The sequence below is a fragment of the Giraffa tippelskirchi genome, chromosome 7 (genome assembly GCF_054371585.1).
Source record: "Giraffa tippelskirchi isolate mGirTip1 chromosome 7, T2T-mGirTip1v1.2.pri, whole genome shotgun sequence".
Classification (NCBI taxonomy): domain Eukaryota; kingdom Metazoa; phylum Chordata; class Mammalia; order Artiodactyla; family Giraffidae; genus Giraffa; species Giraffa tippelskirchi.
Window position 1 is genome coordinate 144,864,809 of NC_137281.1, and position 27,417 is coordinate 144,892,225.

Below are 27,417 nucleotides of genomic sequence, written 5' to 3' on the forward strand. Positions count from 1 at the left end.
TGGTTGCTAGGAGATGATAATACTAGTAGTTAACATTTATTGAATGCTTACTGTGTGCCAGGCACTGTTACAAGAGCTTTGTATGAAAAGTGAAAGTGAAAGTCACTCAGTCGTGTCTGACTCTTTGCGACCCCATGGACTATAGAGTCCATGGAATTCTCCAGATCAGAACACTGAAGTGGATAGCCTTTCCCTTCTCCAGGGGATCTTTCCAACCCAGGGATCGAACCCAGGTCTCCCACATTGCAGGCAGATTCTTTACCTGATGAGCCACAAGGGAAGACCAAGTGCTTTGCATACTTTACATCATTTAATCTTCACAACCACCCATATCAGACAGATTATATTACTATCAACATTTTACAGATAGGAAAACTGAGGTACAGAAAAGTTAACTAACTTTCCCAGTGTCACACAAGTAAGTGGAGAAGCTTATTCATACCCACGTAGCTGTCGCCAGAGCCCAGACCCACATTATTATGTCATATTTCTCTTCATGATAGTTAAAAGATACACAAAATTATTATAGATGAAAAAACCATAAAAAATTATCAGTAAGAGTTAAATGACAGTTAAACAATATTAATTATCAATACAACTTATCACAGGTTGATACTTCACAGCTATTGCAAAGTTTCATGGCCATGATTAAGAGTTTTGAAATTGGACAGACCTGGCTCTGAATCTTGACTGTGCCCTTTACAAGCTGTGTGACTTTGGACAACTTTCGTAACTTCACCAAGCCTCAGTTTCCTCATCTGTAAAATGAGAATAATAAACATCTCACAAAATTGTTGTTTGTAACATAATTATTGCTACATTACATGGATATGATAAATAAAAACAAAACACAGATACACAAAATAAAAAGAGAAGGCTCACAACTTCCCTCAGGAATCAGAGGTTTATTATGATGATATAACGAAGATGACCACTTCAAGTCACCACAGCAACTGTAAGATCCACAAACAAACAGAACCATAACCTCCTCTAACTAATAATAAATCATTCCTCTGAATAGCAGTCAAATGCCTACAGGTAAACTACCGAATCTCTGAAATATAAAATACCATATATACACAGAGAAAGAGACAAACAGAAAAGACATTGTTGTCAGTTGATAACAACTCCCATGAATCCCATTCCAGGCATACACTTTCTAAGACCAGTAGTATTCAAGGGGCCCAAAACAGGAAGAGGGGTGTCAAGAAGGAGTGATTCCCACCAATAGTAGAAAGGAATTTTTATAAGGGAAAAACAGAAACAGACACATCATCAAAGTAGGTTAGAACTATCATTACCACTGAAGAATAATTATGTCTCTTTACACTTGGAATTTTACACTAGTCAAAACAATTGAAACTGTCACTACTGCTTTAGAATCTCAATAAAATAATTTTACAATGAATAATGAGATTTCCATCAATACCTGCATTTGCCAATAATACATCTATCGGTGATACGGTTAGGTGTTTCTTTGAAGGGGTGATTTTAGCAATACAATACAAAAATCAATTTAAAATTAGGAAAAATAGAAATTATACAAAAATCCGATAGGATAATTTTGTTAAAACAGTTCATCAATACTATCACCAAGGTGCATTTTTATCAATGTTATTAGTTTAAAATGTAAATTATATTATTAAAATGGTACATTACATAAAAATAATTATTAAAATGACTGCGTTCATTGTAGCTCAAAGATTTAATAAAGAAAGAACTTCTATCCCCCAGAATATCCCCTTTTAACAAATAATGGCAAAAACGGCCTTCAATTTTTCTTAATAAAATTATAAAATGATCTGTCTGAAACAAAGGTCATTTAATTTTTACAAAGCACTTTTTTCAAGAAAACTTTTTAGTTAAATAGGAAATGTTTAAGAAGTCCTTAAACTACCTATTTCACAAAAGTTTAAGGAAATGAACATAGGACGAGAGATGCCCGAGGTTACTAAGCCATGACAAAAATCCAAACAAAAAAATCCTTCTGTTCTATATCCTAATAATTTGGAGTTTTTCTACTTGATCAGCATTTGCTTCGCTCCTTTCTCTAAATGATGAGAATAATTTTTTGTCCTTTTCATGAATTCTACAAATCATTACTAAGATCAAGTCAGTTCAATCACAACTCAAGTATTTTAATTCAGGAATTTTTAGGTAAATTTTTTATGTAGCTTCAACAAAATTTGCAAATACCACTATTTATATTTCACCCCATTTGCTTTGTCAGTCTCTTTCTTCCTTACACATTTTTTTTCTGAACCACGTGAGAGTGAGTTGCAGACACTTAGCATTTCAGCCCTCAATATTTTTTTTTCATAAAGTTTCCCAGGAACACAGACATTCACTTAGATAACTACAGTATACCTAACCAAATCAGTATTGTGTCAATGTTCAATTTTCTACTATATAATTACAGCCCATATTCAAATATCATTAACTGTTTTAAAAATGTCCTTTAAAGCTACTGATTTCCTCAGTCCAGAATTCAATTCAGAATCATGCACTGCATTTAGTGGTAATGTCTCTTTTAGAATCCTACCAATTGGAACAATTTCTCAGTCTATGTCTTTTAAGACTGATATTTTTAAAGAACACAGACCATTTATTTTGTATAATGTTCTTCAATTTAGGTTTGTCTGATGGTCTCTCATGTTTAAATTCAGGCTATGCATTTTTTGTAGGAATGTCACGAAGTAATGTTGGGTGCTTCTCACTGCATCACATCAGAAGCTGCAAGAGGTTAGCGGGTTCTATTACCAGTGATGCTAACTTTGATCATTTGGTTAATGAGTATCTGTCAAGATTCTCTACCCTGAAGTTACTGCTTTTCTCTTTGTAATACGTAAATACATTGTTAGGAACTGTCTCAAGACTATGTAAATATCATATTCCTCATCAAACTTTACTCCACATTTTTGGTACCTGCAGAGGATTCTTGTGTGAAAGTACTATTTTAATTGTTGCAAAACGGCCATTTTCTAATTTCAAGAGTTCTATACTTATTAGCCATTTTAATGAAGAACTTTCCCTTCTCCTCAACTTAAGTCATTTATTCATTCACTTACTTATATTTGTATGGTTCTTATTTTTTCAGTAGTTTATAATCTATAACTATCATCATTCATTTGGCCAGTGGCTGCTTCTCCACACTGGTTCTTGCTCCTTTTGAAACATCCCCACCATTCTTTAACTACCTCCTTTCTTTCTGAAACAACAGTGTGTTCCAGACTCCTCTTGCACTTTCCCTGACCCAGTTCTTCCTGGGATCAGCCATTTCTCCAAGGAGCTCTGGTTTCCTTTAAGTGGAGAATGGTTTAGAAACCAGCATATGGGAGTTAGGTACGTTCACTGCAATTGCTTCAAGGCCTCTTAGCAAACAAATCTGGAATATAGACACATATATACATATATATGTGTACGCATATACACATATATGTATATGTGTACACATATATATGTATATATACAATTATACACATCCCTAAGAGAAAGATACATAAGTGTATACATGCATACATGTATATTTCTGTCTTTATATAAATAAATGTTAAAAACCATGAGTTCATAACTTCCGATTCAAATCCAACATCACAGGATTTACTGGAGTCTTTTCTTCCGTATATATAAAACTACCTTCAACAACAACTGAAAAATCTGGCTCCCGTTATCCTCAACACACTTATTCATTTGTTGAATCCTAATATAGATAGAAAATAGTTTCAAAGTTGCCAATTCATACTATTACAAAAAATAGCCTACAAATTAGGGTTTGTTATTTGTTTACAGCTCTTTTTATTTTGAATTTCAAAGTACAGGATGCTCAAAAGTTACTTGGGTTACTTATTTTTCCCCCTTCAGTGTGTTTATGCTATTAATTTGAAACACTTTAGATTTGTTTCTATTTATATTTTAGGGTTTTATCCCAACTTTATTGATTTTCTTTGCTGGTTTTTTGTTTTCTTTTGTTTAGTATCTAAAACGTTAGCATGATAATGTCCTCTGATATTCTGAATTGATGTCATATGCAATGTTACCAGCAGTTCTCTCAACCAGTGGTTGTAATAGAGCTTTATAGTTTAGCAAGTATATTTCCCATAGGAAATGAGCCATTCTGTAGCCAATCACATGTATCTACCACCTTCCACTGAGGCCAGATGTCTTCTGGGAATTACTATTTCAAGATATAGAAAGAAGGATAAAATGAAACGGGCAACTTCTACTCCAGCAACTTCATAGATCATTACTTGCAAAACAGTTTTCAAACCATGCTACTTAGAGAGATGCCACAGGGTGGAAAAGGGCAGGACCTGGAGGCAGAACTCCAGGCCCCTGCCCTGACTTGAATTAAAGTTGCTATTGCTTTTACTAGTGTAATATATTGAGCATCAGTCTGAGATTTTGTTCATCTAACTAATTCAGCAAATATTTACTGAATAACTATGTTGTCCCACACACTGTTCTAGGTGTTTCAGTGAAAAAAGACTTCATGAGACTTAGAATTCTAGTTGTGGGAGAGATAAACTATAAACCTAAGGAAACTGTATAGTCACTTAAAAAATAAAAGTTACAGAAAACATTCAACAAAATAGTTTGCAATATTAGATAGCATGTTCAGTTTAGGTCTCACTGAGAAAAGAAAGGTTACTTTTATATGAATAATTTTTTAAGATTGAAAGTCATGAAGAGAGAAAAACAGATCAATTTTTCAGTTGGTGCTAAACTATGTCTTCAGGTCATAACACGAGAAAAAAGTCATGAAACATTTTCCTTCCTTCTTTCATTGAATCTTAGCCAATATTTAGATTGGTTTTTCTCAATCCAGATCCTCTACTTTGTAAGTAATTACATATTTCTCCTAGATTCTGGCAAAGGGCTTTTTTTGTTTTTCCTTTTCTTTTGTTTTTCTTTTGAACAATTTTAGTGGGAAATTGACTAAGGTAAAATCGGGGCTGTTAACCACTCTTTTAAAACTTTAATTTTTATCATATCCAAATACACTATCACTCACCTATGTATACAATCAACAAAAGACTAAGATATCTAATCTTTCTCAGTTGTGCTAAATCATACCATTCAAATCCTAAACAACTGAGTTTGAACCTAAGTGTAGAACTTTATAATAACCACAGGTCCCTGGTGGCTCCGAGGTTAAAGTGTCTGCCTGCAATGCGGGAGACCTGGGTTCGATCCTTGGGTCAGGAAGATCCCCTGGAAAAGGAAATGGCAACCCACTCCAGTACTCTTGCCTGGAGAATCCCATGGATGGAGGAGCCTGGTGGGCTACAGTCCATGGGGTTGCAAAGAGTCGGACACAACTGAGCGACTTCACTTTCACTTTTCAACAGTTAATCAGCCCTTACTATATCCCCGCTATTGTCTTAAACGATCAATGTGTATTACTTTATATTTCAAAACAACATTATGAACGTTATATGATTAAGTACCATCAGTACCTTCCTTTTATAGATGAAGAAACTGAGAAATGGAGAGATGAAATAACCTGCTCAAGGTTTCACAGCATCTAAGTGACAGAGCTGGAATTAAAAAACAGACAGTTTGTGCCATTAATTGTGCATATTAAACTGATTCTCAAAAAATCTTTCATAATGTGTTCTAAATTCCATCCTGCTAGATTTAACCAATTCAGTCTATGGAGGGAAAAAAAATCTGACCTCAATGCCATTATCTAATATATATGGCTATTTTTCAAAGCTTCAATTGAGTACCTGATCAGTATGCCATGAAAGGGTCTAATGAAACTATTAATAAAACTGTGACCAGGAATAGTAGCAAATCAAATCCAACAATGTATAATAAGAATTATATACCACAACCAAGTGGGATTAATCTCAGGTTAGTCAAGGTTGATTCAACATTTGAAAATTATTTAATGCAATCCATCACGTTAAGAGGTTAAAAAGAAAAGGCACATGATCATATCAAGAGATACAGAAAAGGCATTTCACAAAATCCAACACTCATTCCTGATAAAAACTCTCAACAAACTAGGAATAGAGAGGAATTTCCTCAGCTTAATAAAGAACATCTATAAAAACCTACAGCTGACATTTTACTTAATTGGGAGTAACTGGAAAACTTCCTAATAAGATTAAGAACATATGGGGAGCTCAAATCTGATGGTCTGTGACAACCTAGAGGGGTGGGATGGGGTGGGAGGTAGGAGGGAGGTTCAAGAGGGAAAAGACATGCGTATACCTATAGCTGATTCATGTTCATATATGGCAGATACTAACACAATATTGTAAAGCAATTATCCTCCAATTAAAAACAATTTTTTAAAAAAAGAACAAGGAAAGATGTCTCCTCTCACCACTGCTTTTTAAAACACCACCCTTAGTTAACGTATTATAACAGCATCCATTATGCTAGTTAATGGAGTAAGACAAGAGAAGGAGATAAAAGATAAAGAGAATAGGTATATTCTATACAAAACTGTATTTTATATAAAAACAAAATAAAAGTGTCTTTTCACAGATGATACGATAATCTTTGCAGAAAATTCAAAAAGAATCGGCCAAAGAACTCCTGGAGCTAATAAGCAAAGTTGCAGGATACAAGGTACAAAAGTCAATATACTAGCAATAAACAAGAAGAATTTAAAATTAAAAACAATGTATTTTACATTAGCACCTATAAAATTAAATACTTAAGTAAAATTTATGGCAAATCTAACAATACATAAAAGATCTTGAAATCTACAAAACTCTGATGAACAAAATCAAAGATGAACTAAATAAATGGAGAGATAATCTATGTTCATGGATAGGAAGACTCAAAATTATCAAGGTATCAATTCTTCCCTACTTGACCTACAGATTCAATACAATTTCAATCAAAATTCCAGCAAGTTATTTTGCGGATACTTACAAACTCATTCTGAAATTTAAAGCCCCAAATGGACCCATGTGAATACTGCTAACTGATCTTTCACAAAAGAATAAAAGCACTATAATGGAGAAAAGATAGTCTTTTCAATAAATGACACTAGAACAAGTGGACAGCCACACGCTAAATAAAATTAATTTAGACACAGACTTTACACCCTTCACAAAGACTAATTCAAAATGGGTCACAGACTGGGATGTAAATGCTAAACTATAAAACTTGTAGAAGATAACATGGGGCAAAAAAAAATCTAGATAACTTAAGGTATGGTAAAAACTTTAAAAATAGACCAAAGGCATTATCCATAAAAGAAATACCTAATGAGTTAAGACTTCATGAAAATTAAAAACTTCTGCTCTGCAAAAGACTGTCAAGAGAAGAGATTACAATCCACAGAATGGGAAAAAATATTTTCAGAAGGCACATCAGAAAAAAAACAAAACAAAAGGCACATCAGAAAAGGGACTGTTATCCAAAATATACAAAGAACTCTTGAAACTAACAACTCTATTTAAAAACGGGCAAAAGACCTGAACAGGTATCTCAACAAAGAGGATATACGGATGGCAAAAAAAGATCATGAGAAGATGTTCAAAATCACGATTGTTTATAAAAAACTTACTACATAACTGCCAAAACTTGGAAACAACCAAGATGTCCTTCAGTAGATGAATGAATAAATACAGTTAATTCCCCTACACACAAACGAGTTCAGTTCTGAGAGCGTTTTCCTAGGTCCAATTTGTTCATTAAGTCCAACAAAGTCAGCTTAAGTACCCAACTAACACAATCAGCTATACAGTACTGCACTATAATAGGTTTATAATACTTCTCACACAAATAATACATAAAAAACAAACACAAAAAATAAACATTTTTAATCTTACAGTAGAGTACACCCCAAAAAGTACAGTAGTACAGGACAACAACTGGCATACAGGGGCTGGCATTGGGTGAACAGGCAAGAAGAGTTACTGACTGGAGGAGGGAGAGGAGGTGGGAGATGACAGAGTTGAAGGATCCTCAGCTATAGGAGATGGAGGGCAAGCTGCAATTTTGACAATAATGGCAACCTGCTGGTTCTGGTTCCTTGTTGGATCCAATTCTATCTGTGCTGTGCTAAGTCGCTTCAGTCGTATTCAACTCTTGCAACCCTATGGTCTGTAGCCCACCAGACTCCCCTGTCCATGGGATTCTCCAGGCAAGAACACTGGAGTGGGATGTCATGCCCTCCTCCAGGGGATCTTCCCGACCCAGGGATTGAACCAGCGTCTCCTATGTTTCCTGCACTAGCAGGCGGGTTCTTTACCATTAGCACCACCAATTCTATCTACCCTCTTGAAAAAACAATCCAGTGATGTCTGAGCATTAGCTCTTTTTTCTCATCACAGACGACACACACTGTAGCACCGGACTGCATTCAGAACGGCTGCTGCAACTTTGTGGACTGTTCTACATTCAGATCCTGTGCCTAAAAACTGACAATGCCTCCTCAAACACAGAAAATCCTCTTGCCATTTCCTATATTGTCAGTCTCTTCGGTTCTTCAGTTACTTCTTCCTCTTGTCTCAAATTATCCTTTCTCTGTGCCTCTAATTCTATCAGGCCTTCATTAGTAAGCTCCTCGGGTTACACAGCAACAGTACTGTACAGTAAGGTACACAAAAGCACAACCACTTGTAGAGGCTGCACACACGTGGCAATGTACACTAGACACGTGAGCTAACTTACATGATTGGACATGCGAATGCATGTTCGCATCTTTGCAAGCCTGCAACTTGAAGGTTCGTATTACTGTAAATTGTGATACATCAAAAGAATGGAATAATATTCAGCACTAAAAAGAAATGAGCTATCAAGCCATAAAAAGACATTGGGAACAGGCCAAAAAGACTCCTCTCCAGAATCAAGTGGGTTATGGAAATATACATGTTTGCCCTTTGTGTACAGAATTTTACCCAGTTGTTAACTCACCTATCTAAACTATCAGGAAACCCACATTATGGATGGAGGGGGAGAAAGAAGTAAAAGAGACGAAGTAGTACAAACCTCTAGTTAGAAAATATATAAGCTGCAGGGATGTAACACACAGTGTAAGGAACATTGTCAATAATATAATAACTGTGTATAGGGACTAGACTCATTGTGATGATCATTTCATAATGTATGCAAATATAAAATGGCTATGTAATACACCTGAAGCTAACATAATATTGTATGTCAACTATATTTTGATAAAAAAAAGAAATCCATGTTTCTAAATCTTATCCAAAAACATGTCTCAAAGAGTGATAGTTCCTCTTCTTATATTAGACAAAAACATCTACATGTTGCTTCTTAAGTCCAGATTTTTTTTTTCTAATTCTGGAATTTTTTAGTGCGCTTTGTGAAAAAAAAGTTGTAGTTTGAACCAGAAAATGTATCTTCACTCACTCAACAAATTAATGAACTGAGGACCAATTATACAACAGATACTCTTCCAGACTATGGAATAAGACAGAGAATGAAACAAAGCCCCTACCTTTCTGGTGTATTCTATTTGAGGAGACTATAAAAATAATAAGGAAACAAATATATAATGAAGAAAAATCAAGCAGGATGAGAGGAAAGTTAAGTGTTGAGATTGGAAGGGAGGTAGAAAGGAGGACTTTCTTTTAAATAAAGTAGTAAAGGAAGGCTTTACTCGTTAGGCTATGCTTGAACATAAAGATCTGAAGGTATTTAGTGAGAGGACAAGTCCAAGTAGAGAGGTGGGAGAGAACATTCCAGGTCAAAAGAACAAACGCACAAGTCCGGAGGCAGGACTATGTTCACTGTGCAGGAGGAACAGCAAAGAGATGATAGATCTACTGCTCCCCCAGTGAAGGGAGGGTAGAAACGGAAGTCAGAAAGGAAGTCAAGTGCTTCAAAGAGTTTCACAGGATAGTTGGTGTATTTATGAGGTGTACAATAAATCTATTCTTCTATTCTTAACAACATCAGCACCACTAGAAGTTTCTGAGCAGAGGAATAATGAGATTTATATTTTTAAAGGATCATTTTGGCTACTTTAGGTAAACAGATCAAAAGGTTGGAACTAGTTAGGAATATTAAATTTCAGACTGCCTCAAGAACTATGGGTGAAGGTTCATGACATTGTACAAGAGGCAGGGATGAAAACCATCCCCAAGAAAAAGAAATGCAAAAAGGCAAAACAGTTGTCTGAGGAGGCCTCACAAATAGCTGAGAAAAGAAGAGAAGCTGAAGGCAAAGGAGAAAAGCAAAGACATACCCATTTGAATGCAGAGTTCCAAAGAATAGCAAGGAGAGATAAGAAAGCCTTCATCAGTGATCAGTGCAAAGAAATAGAGGAAAACAATAGAATGGGAAACGGTAGAGATCCCTTCAAGAAAATCAGAGATACCAAGGGAACATTTCATGCAAAGATGGGCACAATAAAGGACAGAAATGGTATGGACCTAAGAGAAGCAGAAGATATTAAGAAGAGGTGGCAAGAATACACAAACTATGCAAAAAATATCTTTACAACCCAGATAATCATGATGGTGTGACCACTCACCTAGAGCCAGACATCCTGGAATGCAAAGTCAACGGGGCATTAGGAAGCATCACTACAAACAAAGCTAGTGGAGGTGATAGAATTCCAGTTGAGCTCTTTCATATCCTAAAAGATGATGCTGTGAAAGTGCTGCACTCAATATGCCAGCAAATTTGGAAAACTCAGCAGTGGCCACAGGACTGGAAAAGGTCAGTTTTCATTCCAATCCCAAAGAAAGACAACGCCAAAGAATGCTAAAACTACCACACAATTGCACTCATCGCACACACTAGTAAAGTAATGCTCAAATTTCTCCAAGCCAGGCTTCCACAGTATGTGAACTGTGAACTTCCAGATGTTCAAGCTGGTTTTAGAAAAGGCAGAGGAACCAGAGATCAAATTGCCAACATCCACTGGATCATCGAAAAAGCAAGAGAGTTCCAGAAAAATATCTACTTCTGCTTTATTGACTATGCCAAAGCCTTTGACTGTGTGGATCACAATAAACTGTGGACAATTCTGAAAGAGATGGGAATACCAGACCATCTGACCTGCCTCTTCAGAAACCTGTATACAGCTCAGGAAGCAACAGTTAGAACTGGACATGGAACAACAGACTGGTTACAAATAGGAAAAGGAGTACATCAAGGCTGTATATTGTCACCCTGCTTATTTAACTTATATGCAGAGTACATCATGAGAAATGCTGGGCTGGAAGAAGCATAAGCTGGAATCAAGACTGCTGGGAGAAATATCAATAACCTCACATTTCAGAGCGCTGCTCAAATTTCACTTTCTCATAGTAGCTATCCTTGATCACCTATGGCATCTGAACTAAATCTGTATAATAAACTCTATAGAACTAAAACTCTATAATAAACTCATAATACCTTGTTTGTCTCCTCTACTGTTTATCACAATATAAATAAATGTGTTCTTGGTAGCTCTCCTCCCTAAAGAATATAAGGTACATAAAGGCAGGATACTCATATATCAAGTTGACTGCAATGATTAATACATGCTTTAAATTGTTTATAATAATGCTTTATCATTATAAATGAATATTATTTGATAAACAATTTAATAATGAGTAGAGACATCCATTACAAATAATTATAGAGTAGATTGTATCAGACCAATTCTCTTGGCAAGAAAAACTAAAAATTGAATTTAAAAACAAAAAGTAAACAAGGAAGACAGCCAGGATGTGAGAAGTCAAAATATAGGCAAAGAACGAAATGCAGAGTTAAGCCTAACATTCTCCACTAATTTTTCCTCTTGAGGCAACTAGCTGCAAACTAGAATGTTTAGCAGTCTCACAGACCAGCAGAGACAGAAATCAGAGTTCAGGGTTTATCAAGACAGGCAGGATTTGAGGAGCTAAGGTTTCAGAGAAAAGGCAATCACAGAAAAGTGAGTCTGAACATGCTGTACTGTTTTTGCCCTCAGGGTATTTACTGAATCCTAACCTGTGTGGAGGCAAGAGGCCAAAAACCATGCGAAGTGCCTATTTTAAAGCAAAAAAGGTAAGTAGAACTTTTGGTAGTCTCACAATACCAGGAAAAGAAAAATTATAGTTCAGAGCCTGCCAAGATGGAGAGGCCCTGGCAAACATTGCAGAATTCTATTTGATACCTCTGAAGGATAGCACTCTCAGACTAAGGGGAAACTGGATTTAAACCAACCCTTAAGAAGCCTAAAACAAAGCCTCAAATCATCTCAAGCCTGTATTGAATCAAGGTCATCTGGTCCTACTTTCAACTATTACCAGAAGAAACTTAAATCCTCTCCAGTGAACAATATTACCATTAAGAGCTTCTATCATTTCTCATACTTAATGTTTGACATTCATTTTTTAAATTACTAGGAATCCTAGGAGACAAGACCAAATGACTGAAAGCCACAAGAAAAAGCAGACAAGAGAAAAAGATCAAAAGGGGATCTAGATTATTATAATTATTAGACACAGACTTTAAACTGTGATTAATATGTTCAGCAAAGTAGATGAGAATTTTGCCACAGAAATGGAATCTACAAAAGAAAAATAATTAAAATTCTAGAACTAAAAAATACATAATATAAAATTAATAATAAAACACATCCTTGTAACAGTAGATTGGACACTAAATGAAACAGAAAACATGTCAACAGAAAATATATAGATGAAGAACAGATGGGGAAAAAAAGATGAAAAATACTGAACAGCATATGACAGATATTTGGGATGCAAAAAAAGATCTAACATCCATTACAAATTATTATAGAGTAGATTGTATTAGACCAATTCTCTTGGCAAGAAAAACTATAAAAGATCTAATATATACATACTTAGACCCCCAGAAGAAAGTGAGTGCAAGAGTGGGGCAGAAGCAATATCAGAAGAAATATGCCAAACATGACAAAAGACATCAAGCTACAGACTCAAGAGTACAAATGAAACTCAAGTACCTTAGATGCAAAGAAAACCACCCAAAAGCCTTAATAAAAACATGAAAACCGAAGACATTACCTCTCTAACAAAAACAATGGAGTCAAAAGGTAATGGGATGATATATTCAAAATGTTCAAAGAAAATAACTACCAACCGGCAATTCTATGCCCAATGAAAATGTCCTTTAGAAGTGAAGACAAAATAAAAAGTGCTTTCAGGCAAAAAGTGAATATTCACTACCTGAAACTAACACAATATTGTAAATCAAATATACTTCAATTTAAAAATTTTAAAAAATTATCTGTGAAGAAAGAAAATAATCTCAGATGAAAGCACAGTAACACAGGAAAGACTCAAGAATACTAGAAAGAGAAAATGTGAGTAAAATTAAATAACTGAATTATTTGAAACAATAATAAAAAAAAAAGAAAAAAAACCCAAAACAAAGAAACAAAAACCAAAAGGAGAATGATAAATGAAATCAAAGAGCTGTAAGGTATTTGTATTATCCAGAAAATAACAGCAGTAGACTGTCTACAAAAATGGCCAGTTATTCCCCCCATTCCTTATGCACACTCCTTTACAGTGTGACTTTGCTACTCTTCCTATCAAGATGCCACTCTTCCCATCAAGAAGAATTCACTTTCCTTACCTCTTGAATTTGAGCTTTGGCCATATAACTTGCTTTGGCCAATAGGACATTAAAAAATGTGATACAGCAGAGACTTGAAAAGTGCTTGAACATTTCAATCTCTGCCTCTCTTAGAACTTTGAGTCATCAAGTGAATGAATGTGCCTGCTAAAAAAGACCACAAAAAGAACAAACTCCCCAACCCTACCCTGGCCAAAAGCTTGCCAACCAACATACATTTAAGTGAGGCTATTCTATAACACCATTTGGCCCCAGCCAAACCACCACCAGACTACAGAGACCAATATAGCCCAAGCCAAACTGCCAATCCATGACTATTAAACTGTCTAAGCTACTAAGCCTTTTATGAAGTGATAACTAACTGATATAGAGCTAATATATGTAAGTACATCAGTGGTTCTCAAACAAGGCTGATTTTGCACCCAGGGGACATGTGGCAATGTCTGGAGACATTGCTGATTGTCACAACTGAGTGGGTGCTACTGGCCTCTATTAACAGTAAGTAAAGACCAGGGATGCTCATAAAAATCATATAAGATCTCCACAACAAAAAATTATCCTCCCTAAAAAGTCAACAGTGCCCAGATTGGGAAGCAAAAAAGTGAAGAATGATAGAATGAGGCAGACTTTAGAACAATTCCTATCTAACAGAACTTTCTACAATGATGAAAATATTTTGTATCTGTGCTACCCAATATAGTAGCCACTAGACATATTTGCTAGTAGGCACTTGAAATATGGCTACTTTGATGGAGGAACTACTTTTAAATTGTATTCGGTTTTAACTCATTTACTTTAAATTTAAATAGCTACATAAGCTAGTGGCTTCTGTACTAAACAGCACAGCTCTAAAACTTAAAGCTAATTATATAGAGAGTAGTTAAAATTAGATTGAGTAACAGTTGAAACCAGTTTGATAAAGTTAATACCCATAGTCACTTGCTACAAATAAATACTCTGAATGTTCTTTTTTTTGTTGTTTCAGTATCTGTAAATTCTGAAATGTACTACACTGATAAAACTATAACTGAAATTTTTAAATAAATTTACCATATCCTGCAAAAACAAACAAAAAAAAACAATTATTCAGGAAATGCTAACTGACAATCTTAACTATGGGGCTTTTCTAGATTAGCATGAATGCCCTAGGGATTTCCTAGGCCTCTTTTTTTTTTTTAGTTTTAAAGAGATCTATAAAGAACTGCTACATTTTAGAGGCCTTCAAATGGTACAAAATGAATAGCTTTTAATCAAATCATTTCAGGTAATTAAATATTCATTTACTCCCCTACAGCAGTTCAGTCTCCTTTCTTACCCTCTTCTCTACCCCATCCTATCCACCACAAGAGAAGGAAGAAGTTGATTCAATACTGGTACAATTCCATAGATTTTTTTTTAAACTTGTCAGCATTAAGTAGGTCAGTTTTCTGCTCTATTGGGTATTTTGGCAAAAGGTTTTCTTACTAGAATACAGTGGCTACTCTGCCTGGTAAGCACATACCACAAAGAAAAAAAGACTTTGAATAACTCTCCTAAGGGAAGAAAGGCTGCCTAATCTCTAGAAGAAAATCCCCGAGTCTTAACTGAATACTACCAGGAAATTCTGACAACAAAACAAAACAGAAGTAAAGAAAATTTCAATTCAAAATTTGTTCTATATAATGAAGTCTAAATATTTTAAAAGCCCTTAGTATCTAGCAATGCACAAAGATTCTGTTGAGAATCATATGAACTGAGGTGTAGGAGAAGACTCTCGAGAGAGTCCTGTGGACTGCAAGATTAAACCAGTCAATTCTAAAGGAAATCAATCCTGATTATTCATTGGAAGGCCTGATCTGAAGCTCCAATACCTTGACCACCTGATGCAAAAAGCTGGCTCATTAGAAAAGACCCTGATGCTGGAAAACATTGAGGGCATGAAGAGAAGAGGACAACACAGGACGAGACAGTCGGATGGCATCACCGACTCAATGAACATGAGTTTGAGCAAGTTCTGGGAGATGGTAAAGGACAGGGAAGGCTGGCGTTGCTGTGGTCCATGGGGTCGCAGAGTCAGACACGACTGAGCAACTGAACGACAACATATATTATCAGCCCAATTCTAATTACTGAGATTATAAATCAAAGGAAAGGTAATAAATGATAATCTATCAGATGTTTTGTTAAGAAGTCTAATAGAAAAACACCTATTTCTGCTTTATTGATTATGCCAAAGCTTTTGACTGTGTTGATCACAACAAACTGTGGAAAATTCTGAAAGAGATGGGAATACCAGACCACCTGACCTGCCTCTGGAGACATCTGTATGCAGGTCAGGAAGCAAAAGTTAGAACTAGACATGGAGCAAAAGACTGGTTCCAAATTGGGAAAAGGAGTACGTCAAGGCTGTGTATTGTCACCCTGCTTATTTAACTTATATGTAGAGTACATCAGGCAAAATGCTAGGCTGGATGAAGCACAAGCTGGAATTAAGACTGCTGGGAGAAACATTAATAACCTCAGATACGCAGATGACACCACCCTTATGGCAGAAAGTGAAGAACTAAAGAGCCTCTTGATGAAAGTGAAAGAGGAGAGTGAAAAAGATGGCTTAAACTCAACACTCAAAAAACTAAGATCATGGCATCCGGTCCCATCACTTCATGGCAAATAGATGGGAAAATAATGGAAACAGTGAGAGACTTTATTTTGGGGGGCTCCAAAATCACTGCAGATGGTGACTGCTGCCATGAAATTAAAAGACCCGTGCTCCTTGGAAGAAAAGCTATGACCAACCTAGACAGCATATTAAAAAGCAGAGACACTACTTTGCTGACAAAGGTCCATCTAGTCAAAGCTATGGTTTTTCCAGTAGTCATGTATGGACGTTAAGAGTTGGACTACAAAGAAAGCTGAGCGCTGAAGAATTGACGCTTTTGAACTGTGGTGTTGGAGAAGACTCTTGCGAGTCCCTTGGACTGCAAGGAGATAAAACCTGTCAGTCCCAAAGGAAATCAGTCCTGAATATTCACTGGAAGGACTGATGCTGAAGCTGAAACTCCAATATTCTGGCCACCTGGTCGAAGAACTGACTCACTGGAAAAGACCCTGATGCTGGGAAAAGACTGACGGCAGGAGGACAAGGGGGTGACAGAGGATGAAATGGGTGGATGGCATCACTGACCCTATGGACATGAGTTTGAGTAGGCTCCGGAAGTTGATGATGGACAGAGAAGCCTGGCGTACTGCAGTCCGTGGGGTCGCAAAGAGTCGGACACAACTGAGCGACCGAACTGAACCGAATAGAAAAAATCTTATCACTAAAATGGAAATTATGGAAAACCTCTCCCTTGTAAGACATACTTTTCTGTGAGGACTTTTTTTTAAAGTGAGAAATGACTTAAAACATTTTAATGATTACATTATAGCAGAAAGCAAATTTGGTAGAAGCTTACTAGAATAAATGATTTATACATAGTTAAGTAATTATTTCTTTTAAAAATCAATATTGTCTATTGTGGCTCCGAAAACTCATTTTTAATCATTTGTAAATCAAATATTAAAGACGAAAACTGACATACACATTCAATCAATTGATTTATTTCGTATCAGACCAAAAGTTCCTGCAGAAGCAAGATTACTATTCCCTATTATGGACAGTGGTTCAGGGAGTCCCCTGGTAGCCTAGCAGTTAGGATTCTGGGCTTTCACTGCTGTGGCCTGGGTTCAGTGCCTGGTCAGGAAACTGGGATCACATAAGCCATGGTGCCAAAAAAGAAAAAAAGAAGAATGGTGGTTCAAATGAAAGAAAGGTCAAAAAAACTCTATTTACTGAATTTGTTTTCCAGAAAGTTTCAAGAATTTTGACAAATTCTAGAAGAAAAAAGTGGAAATCCTGCAAGCTAGATCACACTGATGACTACAGAACACATTTAAGCTCACTAGGAATAAATCACATGAAAAAATAATGCATTGTGGTCAACATTCATGTTGCTGTAAAATATATTTACATTCACTTTATATTTCACTCACTGTTAGAAACAAAATTTGGAAATATACAACATTTCAGATATAATATAAATTCCAGAAAAAATCCAGAAATTCACTCACATTCATCTTTACTTAAGAACTGAAATAAATGTACTGCTAGACTTTTTATTTTCTTAAAGTAGTTTCAGTCAAGAAGCTAGCCATTCTCTTCCCCAATGTCAGATGTTAAAAGTAGATAAAATCAAATTTATAGTAAATAAGTAAAATTTTGGAATTTGAATGTCAAAATATACAATGGCTATATAAAAAAAAATTCCCAATACTGGCTCCAAATCTAATAAAAGTCTTTACAATAAAGTACTTGCAGCTCATTGTCTATGTGGGCCAAGAAGAGTCACAAGTTCTTGCTGGGATCTTTTCCCCATTTTAACAGCTTAGCACCATTAGTAGCAACTTTCACAGCAAGCAAGTCTTCATATATTTTAAAGTGGTGTTTCAGAATGATGTAACGTACCAGAGGTAAGGAAAGAAGCCTCAACTAACCATTCACAACAGGGATTAAAGGTAGGTACTCACAAATATAGCCATATGTGATGCTAGATGTGTTCTGCAGCAAGAAAGGCATAGTTTTTGTTTTTTCTATCTCAATTGTTCTGTTTTTAAAAAAGTATTTTATCGCTGATGATAATGCAGGTCAGTTGAGTTTTAGGATGTATAAAAGGATACAAACACAGCTAAAAAAGAAGTAAGATCTTTAATACAGCTACTTTTCTCTACATGGAAAAGAATCTAAAATGAAGTTGATGTAGACCTCAGGTAGGAATGGAAATCAATATAGCCTTTTTAGAATTCGATTTGGCAATACACATCCAAAGACTTTTAAATGAACATTTATCTAGGAATTTACCATATAGAAATCATCACCTCAATCAGATAACTTACAGTACATCTGCACACACAGTGCCTCTAAAGCTTTAGCATGCATCAGAATTACCTAAAGAGCTTGTAAGTCATAGACAGCTGGGAGCCAACAGAAGAGTTTTTGATTTTGTAAGCCTGGGTAGAGGCCAAGAATTTGCATTTCTAACAAATTCCCAGTTAACACGGACACTGCTGGTCTAAGAACCACACTGAGAACCACTGATACATAGAAATGGACTTCTATGAAGCCACTGAAAATGAAGTATATCTATACTGATATAATGTATATAAGCAGTAGTGTGCTGATAAAATGGCTCTGGATGGAACTGAGCAGGGAAGGGGAAGCTCTGATTTGTAGCATTTGCCAGCTTCTTTAGTGTAACTATCTCCACCATACTTAACACCAAGTTACCAATAATTGCATAATTCTTTAATTACTGGTTCTGGTGAGTTGATAATTTAGAAAAACATAATGGTAATAAACTATTTGCAAGTGAAAATTTAAGTTATGAAATTCTGTAATATGATCCTATTAATAAACAAAAATACACATTTGTGTATGTATATATGAATTTGTATGTGTATGCATCATTTAAAGATCAGAACAATATAGCCATATTAACAGCAATCACCTCTGTATTAGAGTATTAGAGATAATCTTTTTATATTTGCCTATTTGTAGTTTCAAAAATAAATACAACTAACAAGTATTATTTCAGTAACTTTTTAAGTCAATATGCAAGGGAGACAAATGATGTCAAAGTAAAGAGATGCTCAACCTCACAATCACAGAAATGTAAATTAAAATAAAATACTACTTTATTCCCATCAGACTGAAGAGACTAAACAGATGGATAAGACCAAATGCTGGTGAGGATTTAAGGAAATGGGAACCCCAATACACTACCAGTGGGAGCATAAACTGAGCAACCATTCTGGAAAACAATCTGGCAGTATTTAGTGAAATTAAGTATGTGTATGGATCATAAGTCAGGAATTCCTTTCTTCAGTGTAGACTACAGAGAAGCCTTTGTACAAGTCAACAAGGGCTATGTATAAGGAAGTTCACAGCAATTCTAGTATATTAGTAATTTTTAAGCCACACCTAGAAATCCATTATCAGATAAATACATAAAATGTAGAAATGCACATAAAATGCAATATTATACAACAGTCAGTAGGTATAAACTACATTTATACATTATGTTTAAATCTTAAAATAATGCTGAGCAAAAAAGAATAACTGAAATTCCCAGCACAAAACCATTATACCAAGTCCCAGAATTCAAGCAAGTTTCACCTTGCATAACCAAAATCTCACAACTAAATTTAAAATTCATTTTGTTTCCGTGTTTCCCACAGTACCCAGAAAGATGTTATTATATAATTATAAAGCACCTATATATTGAACATCATACTGAAACAACATGAATGTATTTGTAAAGTAAAATGAATGCTATCATACAACTGGGACAGATACTCTTTACTGGCTACCCAAAAAGCCACTCCCAATCCTTCCTGCCTCTCACTATAGAGGCCAGTTAGAGGTGTCCATAAAACCCATTTTGGCCCATGAGACATCAGCAGCACTTCTGAGCAAGTCACTTCCAGGAAAGCTTTTTCTTGGCCTGCATCTTTTGCTGTCCTCTGTAACTGTGGGTGGGGGAACCTGTGGCAGTTATCTTAGGACCATGAAGGCCAAGCAAATTACAAAGATATGGACCCCAACACTGTTGAGTCACTGAAGCAACATGAGCAACTGCCTTTCCAGGCTTAAGTAAGGAAAACAAACTTCTCTTTGTTTAAGCCTTGTAGTCAGATTTTCAATTACTTATACTTTATACAATCCTTTTATATCACCATATCAGAAACTCTATGTAAGTAATAAATCAGTCTGACAAAGTTCTAACCTTCTGATAAGGACTACTGTAATGAGTATCTGCTTAGAGTACTGCAAGAAGTCTGAGCTGAGGAAGAATACGACAGAATAAGAATATAGAATCAAGAAGCTCTCTAGGCTTTGAAGTGCACACGTTGGAAGAGCCCAGACTCTCAAATTAATCAATAAGAGTATTCATCAGGAGAGTCATCTCCATGAACAATAACTTAAGCCTTCAAGCGTCAAAACAGACACCTGGAACATTAAGACTACTGTCCAAAAAAACTCATACTGTTAATATTCCTAGGTATGATAACGGTATTATATAATGGTACTATTCTTTCAACTTTCTTACGCATTTGAAAGTTCCATGATAAAAAGTAGGTGTTAATGTTAATTTCCTGGTTTGAGTATTGTGTTTTAGCTATATAAGATGTAACCACTGGGTAAAGGAACCTTCCTGTCATCTTTTTACAACTTCCCATTAATTTAAAATTATATCAAAACAAAATGGTAAAATAAAAATGTTGGAAGAATTTCCAACAGTTTAGTAATAAACACTATAAAACCTGGATAGAATGCATGAACAGCTATGTGAAGACTCTGAAATGTAAACATTACAGGTAGATCTGAGAAAAGCAACAGAACTTGCTGTAGGTTTAGCATTTTTCCTCCTCTAGTATCTCCCAGCCTGAACTCAGCACAGCCCAAATCCAGAAGTGAACACAATGGTGGGGGCAGAGATGCCGGAGAAACCCTCTAGCTCTGGCTCAAGGACAGAAAATAGGGGTGTTCAGTCATTCGGTCATGTCCAGCTTTGTAGCCCATGGCTCCTCTAAAGGGAACGCCTCAAGTGCAAAGAAATCGGGGAAATCACTTGGGTATTTTTTCATTCTCCTTTCTCTCCATACTCTCATGTTGCAATCCCTAGGCCTTCTGTGGTGGATGCAAAGCAACAACAGAAAAACCAACTAGGAATGAAAAACCTCCAGGAGCAAAACCCTTGAGGGGACTATTTCTCTCTGTTCAATAGAACCCTGCCTTCCAAGTGGGCAGGCCAAACTCCATTGTTTTTTCCTTCTCTTTCCCCATTCTCGAGAAAATGTCTCTACAAAGTTGTTTATGAGCTCTGAGCTCCCTCTCAACCTGTGAAGGTATGAATCTGATGCCAATTAACATAAGATAAACTTTGAAAACTGAGGAAATGAGTAGACCTCCACCCAAATCCCTGACTGACCACTGAGAGGAACACACATGGGACAGATCTGAAAAGCACTGACAGAGCTGCGCATACTGAACTGACATTGGAATCACAACCCATAGAATGCTAAAACAAAAAGATCAACATTTTTCACAGAAAGTAAACAAAACCTAGAATCTCATTATATAATACTCCGACTGAATGTCCAGGAATCAAAACAAAATTACTCAGCCTGACAACCACAAAAATCTCAGCTCATGTGAGGAAAATACAACAGTTATGAAGAGATGAACTTAGATATTGGAATTATCCCACAAGGACTTTAAAGCAGCTATTGTAAAAATGCTCAAATAAATATCAAACACTCTTGAAATAAATGTTAAATTAGAAATCACCAGCAAAAAAACACAGAAGACAAAGAAGAACAAATAGAAATTTTAGAACTGAAAAATAAAGTAACCAAAAGTTGTGAATAAGATTTCAATGTCCTTTGAATTAAAATATACTTTTTCTTTCTCTCCTATTTTAATGTTTTCCAAAAAAATCAAACTATCGAAATATGTCCAGTCTAAAAAAAAAAAAAATCAAACAGGAATGAAGATTCAGAAACCATACACCTCACTTAGTGAACCAGGGGGCACCTCTACTCTTCTTCCTTGTCTTTAAGTAACCCCTCAATGTAAACTGACCTTTTTTCAGACTCCAACTTAGGTAAAATACTACTCAATCTTCGGGACACAGATCAAATGCCATATCCATGAAGCAAGTAAGAAAGCAAGTAAGAATATTTCTCACCTATAAGCTCAAGAAGTACTATAAGTTGCACACTGAAATTTGGCATCTATGTAAGAAACATAATTTCTTTTTGATGGTTATTTACAAGTTCCATCTCTTCTAATAGATTTAAAATTCTTTAAGACCATGAAGTTTTGGCTCCCATTTCTTACCTACCTCAACATCTTCAATGAATTGATTAGTACAAATTTGTTGAATTGAACTTCAATTATTAAAAGAGCTTTCAAACAAAATATATTAGAGAACTTGGAGCTACATCACAACTTTCAGTTTCTGTGTTTTAGTTTATGAATCAAAATCTACAGAATGACAAATAATTTTTTGCACACAAAAAATGAAGAAATAAGCATTTACTGTATAGCACAGGAAACTATGTTCAATATCTTGTAATAACCTATAATGGAAGATAATTTTTAAAAATACATATATATATATATAACTGAATCACTTTGCCTACACTAACACAGTAATGTAAATCAACTATACTATAGTATTTTAAAAAATGAAGAAACATGTAACATGGCAAGAGACATTTCCTTAATCCCTTTCTTATAAAAGTTTCTTTTAAAAGAAATATGAACATTTAGTTCCCCCAAAGTCAGGCAAATAGAACACCAGGGAATTTAGCTATAACTTGTAAGGATAAAACAATTAAAACTGATCCTTAAAATGGGATTAACTTAAAATTGTAATAACCACCTTCAACTTCAAACAAACAGCTGTAATGCTATCAGTTACTGCTGGCCCTCAAATTTCTTATCTATATACAACAATGCCATACTATAAAACAAGAACAGAAGGTGATTATAAAATCAACTTTCCATTCTACCCTCCCAGAAGTCCAATTTAACATCTATCCTTTGGCCTAAAAAATAAGATAGTTCACTATAAGTAAAAGACACCCAAATCAGTACTATGTGTAGTGGAAAGAGCATCTACTCTTTGGAATTAATCCTGGATTTAAATTCTCCTTCTGGTTTTCAAAGTCATTTAACCAGTCTAGGCTTCAGTCTCCTCATCTGTAAAACCATCTACCTCATCCGGATTAAAGAAGAAAGTATATACATGGCTTAACACAGCACCTGGTACACAAATAAATGTAAACAGCAGTTGGTATTGTTATCATTTCACCACTGGCATAACCACTGAGAAAAAGTTCTTTTTCGGCTTCTCCAAACCACAGTTGTCCTACTCTACATAGGAATTCTGGTATCATTCACTGTGGTTACTAATGAAAATCTTTAATTCCTAAAATGATTCAGTATCAAGAGTCTTCTTTCTCTGTGCCTGAAATCAAACTATCAGCAGGCCTTTTGAAGAAACAAATAGTACTTATGACAGAAGTCTGAACATATCACCTTGACTGTCCTGAAACCTTTTCAGGACAATAGCTACTATCCTTTCCAACTAAATTAATGACCCTTTTGAAAACGCGAAACTCTGCATCTCCAACAGATGGTGTGGCATCATTTTTTTCTTTTTTGAAAAAGGCAAGGCTTAATTTAGAAAATACGGAGGGAAACTAGATTTCTAAATGATTCCAAAAATGATAAAATCAGAAAATTTGGGGAATTCCTTGGCAGTCCAGTGGTTAGGACTTGGCACTGTCATAGCATGGCATAGGTTCAACCCCTGGTCAGGGAACTAAGATTCCACAAGCCTCAGGGGGCCACCAAAAAAAGAGAAAAAAAAAAAAAATTCTGCATCTAACAAGTAATTATCCAAATCTCGATAGTCTCTGGGTTTAGGACAATCATATCAAGGGGGTGGGAGAAAGTACCCAAATATACATTTTTAAAAAGAAAAAATTTAACTTAACCTACTTAACAGGTCTTCCCTGGTGGCTCAGATGGTAAAGAATCTGCCTGCAATGCAGAAGACCTGGGTTTGATCCCTGGGTCAGGAAGAGATCCCCTGGAGAAGAAAATGGCAACCCACTCCAGTTTTCTTGCCTGGGAAATCCCATGAAAAGAGGAATCTGGCGGGCGGGCTACAGTCCATGGGGTCATAAAAGTCTGACACAACTTTGAGACTAAAACACCACCACAGGGTCTAAACTAGGATGAGGCAAGTGAGGTACCCTAGAACAGAATTTAAGAAGGTACTCACTCTCAGGATCATGCAAGGGACTCACCCATGAGGCTACTACTCATTCATTTATTCAACACATATTGGATGAACAGGCCCATTCCTTGTCCTCAAGGACGTAGCAGTCCAATGAAGGATGCAGATACACTAATACATAATTGCAACTTAGTTTGCAAGTTGCTATAATAAAGGTAGATACTACATACAGAGGTATCATAGAAGATGAAGTGGTTAAACTGACTTGGGTGAGCCACGGAGCAACTCAAAGAGGCAATTTATCTGGAGTGTAAATAATTTATCATAGTACCCCCAAGAGGCCAAGGTGGGCAGGAAACAGCATTCCAGGCAAAGGGAATAGCTGGCAAAAGCTCAAAGGCAGAATGTATTGAAGGAACTACAAGGAATTTGGTGAAAATAATCTAAAAGGAATCAGTGAGCTATAAAACTGAAGTGGTAGCTAGAAAACAGGTAAGAATTTAGGCCCATAAGGTAGGGCTCCTTAAACACCACAGTTAGAAATTTATTTCACAAGTAGTAGAGTATAATTATGAGTGGTAAATCAGACCTGTGACTTACGATAATTCTGGTTACTTTCTGTTTTCTGACTGTTCTGGACTAGAACAGTGACTTCAAAACTTTTTTGATCCTGTACCCCATTACTAAAATACTTTTAGCTTATCCTTCATGTGTGTGCATTTAAACTATATCTGGACAATACTATAGTCACATATTAATCACATAAGTAGAAAAGGTTTAAAGCATGACATGATAAATATAATAACACAAATATAGTAACAGTCAAAAAGGAGAAACAATCCAAAAAGGTCTATCAACCAATGAATTTTTTAAATGTGGTATCGCCATACAATGGAATACTATTCACTTTTAGAACAATGCTGCTTGATACACGCTACAACTTGAACCTCAAAAACATTAAGCTAGGGACATCCCTGGCAGTCCAGTGGTTAAGACTTCATCTTCCAACGCAGGGGGTGTGAGCTTGATCCCTGATCAAGGAGCTAAATTCCATATGTCTCACAGCCAAAACACCAGAACATAAACAACAGAAATAATACCGTAACAAATTCAATAAAGACTTTAAAAATGGTCCATATCAAAAAAATCTTTAAAAAAAAAAACTAAGCTAAGTGAAAAAGGCCAGACATGAGATCACATATTGTATGATTCCAACTACGTGAAATCTCCAGAAGAAGCAAATTTTTAAAACACGAAGTAGATTACTGACTACCTGAGGCTGGACATATGCACAAGAATTAATTGCAAACGGGCACAAGGAATTTGGGGGGGGGGGGAGATGGTAATGAAGATATTCTAAAACTGAATTTTGGAGATTGTAGGTTAATTACACATCAAAAACAAAACTTTTAGAAAAAAAGATTTGTGGTTACCAGAGGGAGGGGAGTGGAGAAGGGGAGAATTACATGAAGGCAATCAAAAGGTACAAACTTCTTATAAGTATGTACTAGGGATATAATGTACAACATGGTAAATATAATGAATACTGCTGTATGTTATAAATGAAAGTTAAGAAAGTAATCCTAAGAGTTCTCATCACAAGGAAAAATTTTTTCCTTTTAATTCTGTTTTACTATGGGCTTCCCTGGTGGTTCAGTTGGGTAAGAATCCACCTGCAATGCCGGAGACCTGAGTTTAATCCCTGGGCTGGGAAGATCCCCTGGAGGAGGGCATAGCAACCCATTCCAGTATTCTTGCTTGGAGAATCCCCATGGACAGAGGAGCCTGGCGGGCTGCAGTTTTTCCTTTTGTTATACTATGAGATGACAGATAAGTTTCACTGAGAGGAAAAGGGGGCAACAGAGGATAAAATGGTCAGATGGCATCACTGACTCAATGGAAATGAGTCTGAACAACTCCAGGAGACAGTGAAGGACAGGGAAGCCTGGTGTGCTGCAGTTCATGAGTTGGAAAAGAGTCGGATATGACTTGGTGACTGAACAACAAACTTACTGTGATAATCACTTCATGATATATATGAGTCAAATCACTATGCTGTATACCTTAAACTTATACACTGCTGTACTTCCTGGTGGCTCAGATTGTAAAGAATCCGCCTGGAAGGCAGGAGACCTAAGTTTGATCCCTGGGCTGGGACGATCCCCTGGAGGAGTGCATGGCAACGCACTCCAGTATTCTTGCCTGGAAAATCCCCATGGACAGGGGCTACAGTCCTTGGGGTTGCAGAGTCAGACATGACTGAGCGACTAAGCACAGCACAGCACTTAAATGGTATCTCAATAAAACTGGGGAAAAGTTATGCTTACACTGTAGTCTAAATATTTTGAGTATACAATAGCATTATGTCTAGGAAAACAATGTACATACCTTAATTTAAGAATAATGTTAACCACCATCTGAGCCTTCAAAGTCATAATCTTTTGCAACAGTAAGACTAAAGATCACTCATCACAGAACACCGTAACAAACATAATGAAAATGAAAATGTCTAAAATATTGTGAGAATTACCAAAATGTGACACAGAGACATGAGATAAGCAAATGCTGTTGGAAAAATGGCGTAAATAGACTTGTTCCATGCAGGGTTGCCACAAACCTTAAATTTGTAAAAAATGCAGTATCTGCAGAGCACAGTAAAATAAGGTAAGCATCTACTGTAATGTAAAAATTAATGCAGATATCTATGCAAAGTAACTTCCTAACAGACTAGAAAACAAAGTTGGAAGAAAACAGGCTGTTTGGGGGCCTATCTGACAGTTGAAAGACACCAATGAGACCTAAATGCAAGACAGTGATAGTGAGAATGCAAATCTTGTATGTGATAAGCAGTTAACATCTAGAGCTCCAACAATTCAACAACAACAACAAAAATCCAAACAACTTGATTAGAAAATAGGTGAAAGACTTGAATAGATATTCTTCAAAGAAACTGTATTTGTATAAAAGCCAACGAGCACATGAAAAGATGCTCAGATGGGTCAACATCACTAATCATTAGAAAAATACAAATCAAAGCCACAATGAGATACCACCTTAT

At 35.9% G+C, this 27,417-nt stretch overlaps 1 protein-coding gene across 50 annotated transcripts in view; it reads right to left on the bottom strand.

Moving 5' to 3' along the window:
• The window catches only part of NUMB (NUMB endocytic adaptor protein), a 167,186-nt gene that overhangs the window by 92,054 nt on the left and 47,715 nt on the right, over window positions 1–27,417 (bottom strand). For 25 of the 50 annotated variants that reach the window (XM_081509017.1, XM_081508981.1, XM_081508993.1 and 22 more), the window contains one exon: window positions 674–758. The exons of 20 other annotated variants lie outside the window; for them this stretch is intronic. The gene's annotated coding sequence lies outside the window, so the exon portion shown is untranslated. Of the gene's footprint in view, window positions 1–673; window positions 759–5,456; window positions 5,538–27,417 lie in introns of all 50 variants that reach the window. 5 more of the 50 variants (XM_081508989.1, XM_081508988.1, XM_081508982.1 and 2 more) reach the window with 1 other exon arrangement.